This window comes from Sinocyclocheilus anshuiensis, unplaced genomic scaffold (genome assembly GCF_001515605.1).
Source record: "Sinocyclocheilus anshuiensis isolate Anshui unplaced genomic scaffold, SAMN03320099.WGS_v1.1 scaffold1524, whole genome shotgun sequence".
NCBI lineage: Eukaryota > Metazoa > Chordata > Actinopteri > Cypriniformes > Cyprinidae > Sinocyclocheilus > Sinocyclocheilus anshuiensis.
The window spans coordinates 838,978-844,644 of NW_015559670.1; the positions used below are offsets into that span (position 1 = coordinate 838,978).

General features: G+C 34.6%; 1 long non-coding RNA gene across 1 annotated transcript in view; it reads right to left on the bottom strand.

Annotated features, from left to right (window-relative positions):
- LOC107681618 (uncharacterized) overlaps positions 1-931 on the bottom strand; it is an 8,740-nt gene extending 7,809 nt beyond the window's left edge. The window contains exon 1 of the long non-coding RNA XR_001633278.1: positions 754-931. This is a non-coding gene — a long non-coding RNA (uncharacterized LOC107681618). The remainder of the gene's footprint in view (positions 1-753) is intronic.
- Between the last annotated feature and the right edge of the window lie 4,736 nt (positions 932-5,667).

Genomic DNA, 5,667 nt, shown 5'->3' on the forward strand with positions numbered 1-5,667 from the left:
TAATATAATATAATATAATATAATACACTATTCAAAAGTTTTTGTTTTTTTTTCAAATTTAGCAAAAACGAATAAATTGATAAAATATTTAAAAATAAATGTGGAAAACAACAGATTCAGCAAAACAAAAAGGAGGTAATTCAAATCTTTTTTGTTTAAAAATATACTGTAAAAGGACTATCTAGTGTAAATGGAAAAAACAATGCACATTATATAATTGTGTTAATAATGTTTCTTTCTTTTATTACTGGATGTCAAAATGCAAACTTCTTTTAAGAATTAATAAAAATACACTATCAGGTTAAATATAATTTTTTTATATTATAAGTTTATAAATACATTTTTAACTGTATATTTAAGCATGCAAAATACTTTTTGTATTTAGTGCACTTAAAATGTAGGCATAAATGGCACTACTTTATTTGTGTCTGTTTTTCTTGCTGTCGCAGGTTCAGAGATGGCAGGTCAACCACAAGTATGCGATTATGAAAAGCAAGACACTACTAAATGTGCCAGCATCAGTGAACAGTGATGGGAGACTCTCACCAGACCACAAACACACACACACACACACACACACACACACACACACTGACATTCAACAATGCTCTTTTTTTTTTTGGCATTTGCTCTTTGTTTTTTTTTACTGGTATATCAAATGACTAGCTGAAAGTGCATTGTCTTCTATAAGAGAAAAGTCTGATTCAAATGTGTTCCAAAACATGAATGACATGAATATAATGAAAAAAGCACCTCAAATGAGAACCGCCAAGATGTTTTTTGCCATGTTGCACAGTGTGTTATCTTCTGGGCCATCAGCGTGGTTTGAAGTGATGGCTTTAGTCCAGTGGAAAGAGGGTCTCCATAATCCTGGCGTGAGTTCAGCTCGAGCATTACATAATATTTGCAGGAATGTGCCAGAAGACAAGCGAGATCTGTAGAAACAATTCATAGTTACATGAAATATAATCTGGCATTATGAGGTTTGAACTGATTCTCTCATCTAAGGAAGTATTTTAGGAGAGTTAAGCAGTTCAGTTCCAAAATGAAAATCACTGAACGTGTTCTAGCAGTTTGATGTAACAATTTGGCTGGAATGCAAAATCAGCCTGTATAAATGCTTATACTGCTGCAATCTACACGCACATACTGAAGTACAATGCACACTCAAATACATGCATGCATTTAAGAAACCGCTTGCACATATATACGTGTGGCTTTTGCAAGCATTAACAAACCACATGTAAAGACACATCAAACAAGCACACTTAGCCTAATCATTCCTGTGAATTTCTCTGGCATACAGGATGTAGGCCCAAGGCAAACTTCACAGTGATTTGTCAACAGTCTGATCCAAGCAGGTGCTATCAATCACTTTATGTGTGTGTGTGTGTTTAAACCTTATCCTGAAGGAGAGTTAAAAATTACCCGGTATCTATAACTGTATAGATCATTGGTTCTCAACTGGATTTGTTTCAGGACGCATGGATTAAACCTTAGCTTGAGGGAGGGTTTGAAATGATCCTGTGTCTAAAACTATATCAACCCAGTCTCATAAAAATACGTACCTCTGGGTTTTTGCCATGAGACCGGGCAGAACTATATAGATCTGTGGTTTTCAGCTGGATTGGTTTCAGGACTCAGTTTCAGAATTGTTTATCATATAAAAGTAAACAAAAATGTCCTTGAAGGAATAGTTTACCCAAAAATGAAAAGTTGCTGAAAATTTACTCAGAATAATCCATCACAATAATCCACATGACTGCAGTCCATCAGTTAATGTCAAAAGCTGTTTTTTTTTTTTTTTGGAAAACAAATCAATTAAGAATTTTTTTTTACTTCAGTTAGTCATTTTGTCTGAATCAGGAGAGAAATATGCACAGATCAAGCACTGTTTACAAGTGAAACCGTTTACACTGTTTCATGCAACCTGTTGAGTTTCTACAAGTGACCGATGAATTTGCACAGTTTGAATGGATGCAAGTGTTATCTACTCCTTTTAAAAAATTGATAAGCTTATACAGATAATTATATGCTTTGTTGCATTTAGACGTCAGTTAAGAGACGATTATTAAATATTCAACCATTTTATCTAATTTGTGATGTTTAAGTCATGTTTGATTTAATACACTGGTCAAAAGTTTAAGGCCAGGACGGTTTTTTTTTTTTTTTTTTAAAGAAATGAATGTGACTTATTCAGCAAGAATGTATTAAATTGATCAACATTTATACTGTCACAAAAGATTTATATTTCAAATAAATCTCTTTGAACCTTCTATTCATCAAAGGCTTTCACATTGTTTGAAAAAAATTGTTCTTTTGAACCTTCTATTCTTCAAGGATTTCTGAAAAATGTATCAGCGTTTTTCACAAAAATATAAAGCAGCACAACTGTTATCATAAGAAATGTTTTTGAGCAGCAAATCAGCATCTTAGAATGATTCCTGAAGGATCATGTGACACTGAGGACTGGAGTAATGATGCTGAAAATTCAGCTTTGCATCACAGGAATAAATTACATTTTAAAATATATTATAAATGTAAATCTGGAGTGTGTCACTCACGAAATCAAAATACATTGTAAATCAGTTAGTAGTGTGAGAGATGATAGTTTTTTATTCTCTTTTTACAAGATGTCTTCTTCTAGAAAACATCCAGTGACAGTGGCAACTGGATTTATCATCCTGTTTAATGTCACCTGGTACAGCTCTAACATTTGTCATGCACTGGATGTTTGCTTCAAGACCAAACGCTCTGGCATAAACCAGCTGGAGGTGTTTGCTCCTTACCATAGCAACAGAACCAGATCGCGCTGGCCATGCAGGAAGTGCTACAACAAGGACAACAGGAAGTGCCCTGGCTCCGTCGGCCAGGCTTCAAAGAATTCCAGGAAGTTATTGTACTGTGTGGAATGAGCACTGGAATGCAGCATGTCTGCAGAGCAGTGAGGTCCCTGGCCGTGTTGTGAGTCACCAGGCGACGGCTTTTGAAGATAAAGGCTTGTTTTTTCATGCATATGTGGCATAACGCTGGCAGAGGCCTGGGCCTGTCTGGGTCCTCCATCGACCTGTCTACATTTCTTCTTCATGCAACACAGACAGCTCATTAACTAAAACTGAAACTATTAAAAACACAACTGAAATAGAGCTGAAAAATAATAAAATATAAATATTAGATAAAAACTTAAGCTAAATTAAAATTACAAATGCTGGCAACTGGTTGTGTCCATTTTATTATCTACAAAATCCAACCGCTTAGAAAAGTTAAGTAAATATTACAGTATCTTTCCAAGTAACTCACTGAAATTGCTTATTGCTTATTATCATGTCCTGTATGTTGAATGGGTGTTAAAAAAAAACTGTGGGCTTGAATAAATCTTCAACCAATTTCCAATTTTTTCACTAACATCAGCATTAATAGGAACTGAAGGGCTCCTGATCAGAACCACTAATTTATTATGATGTGCTATTTATGCATTATTTACTATTAGAATTACGCTTAGTTGTTTTAATAAATCTCTATCTTAACTATGAGCAAACTTCAATTGATGTGCGTTTTAAAAATACCTATGTACTTCTGTATGTCTTCTAAGAATTATCTGTGCTTATTCTAAATCTGCATTACGACATCTTCCATGTTGTTTAGAAATAATAACCCGTTGAAATTGCTTGGTTTTATTCTTCTGGAGGAATAATATGTTTCTTGGAAAGGTCAAATTTGTAAAAAAAAAAAAAGTGAATCAGAAGAGTATAAATGCAGCATCAAGTCCTGTAATGGGCGTTAAACATTATTGGCTTAAATTAATCTGCAAGTTTCCCCATTTTTTCACTAACATCAGCATTAACAGGAAAGGAAGAGCATTTCAGTGGCTTTCTGCTGATTTGCACAATTAATTTACTATTTTGCACACTTAGGGTTAGGAATTTATTCGCAAATAAGCTTAAGTAGTAAGCCTTTGCATGCAACTTAACCCAAGTCCTGTCTAAATTATGAAACTGCATGGAAATTAACTAAAAATGCTTTAGCAGCAACACAACAACCATCTACAACACCTTAACCTCATGGTGGCGACTTCTGTATGGGCAAACGCTACTAAAATCGAGTTATTCTACTCTTTTCCTCCAGACTAATCTGATTTTTATTCCATCTCTCAGTTTCTCTTTCATTTGATCCTCCTCTAGCTCCACAGGCTTAACTGGCAACATCCCTGGCCAATCAGAGCGAGGAATAGGAGCGTTCCGGAAGGTTCCGCCTGACAGTCGATCTCTCTAACGCGTGGACAGAGGTGTGCAAGGTTGGAGGGCAGAGGTGTAAGGTCAAAGGTCAACCCTGGTGGCTAAGCTTTAGCAGAAAACATGGCTTTGACATTCTGAGCAACACACTTTCTTCTCGCTGACATGGAAAGCCTCAAAGCTCCTCAAAACAAACCCTCCCTCGACTGGCTTTTACTGGATCAACATAAGAGATCTGAAAGAGCCTAACAGTAAATAAATGAAACACATCCCTTCCAAATAACTTTCGAAACTGCATGCTGGAAATATGCAAAGTTAATTAAGAAGACAGAGTTATTGCTCAGAGTTTGTGCTTCTAAAGTTCAGAAGAATTAATGGAGATGTCAATTATATTTAATCCCAAATTTGGCTAATCTAAATCAAATAAATTACATTAAAAAGTAAAATAAAATAAGTTTAGTATAATTACTATACTATCAGTATTTTGTTTTTATATTTTCATTTTAGTTAAAGTTATTTTGTTTTGTGTTTTTGTCATTTTTATTAGTTTTATGTTATTTTAATATTTCAACTTAAACTAAATGAAAATTATAAATTTTTCCTTGTTTATATATATATATATATATATATATATAAAACTAGCAATCGGGAATTCATTATTATTTCTTAGCAGTTCTCACGTTGGCTACGTAAACTTTGCATCGTTTAAAGGTTATAAAATAAAACTTAATTGAAAATCGGTAAAGTTACTTACTCTGATTGCTATCCATGTCGTCCATCTTTAGTGATCCGATTCGGTAGGTGGCGCTGTTACAAAAGAATAGGGTCCTAGAACTGCGGTCCTGAAACTGCAGCCTCCGGTTGTGCAGGAACATACTATTGTCTCTAATAGACTATGTCCAAATGTGTAGCTAACAAGCAAAATAATTTGTAGTGGCATATGAATATAAATGCCTTAATCTTAATACTTATAATGTTGAAAACATACTTTAGTCACAATGTAACCCAGTACAGATCTTAATAATTCCAAACATCTCAAATAAACTCTGTGGTCACCAGTAAGCTAATGTTTTGATGTCAATGTGTGCAGCTAGTAGGTGTATGGCATATTACGTTTATTCACTTAAGTATTAATCATTTATGCTTTATTTTTAAGTCATCCTTTCAAAACGAGTTCAATACACAAGTTTTAGAGTTTTAGAAGTTAATCTATTACCTTAACATGTGGACAGATTTCTCAGGGCCCACGGCTCATTTTGTGCATGCGTTTGTCGCCCTCTAGTGACAACCTACATCTCAGATCTTCTTCATCCTTCTTCTTCCCAGAGAGCACTCAGATCCTCTTCTCAGTTGTTACTGACTGTACCAAAATCTCGATTAATACCAAAAGATAACAGAGCGTTCTCAGTTCAGGCTCCAAAGCTTTGGAACACCT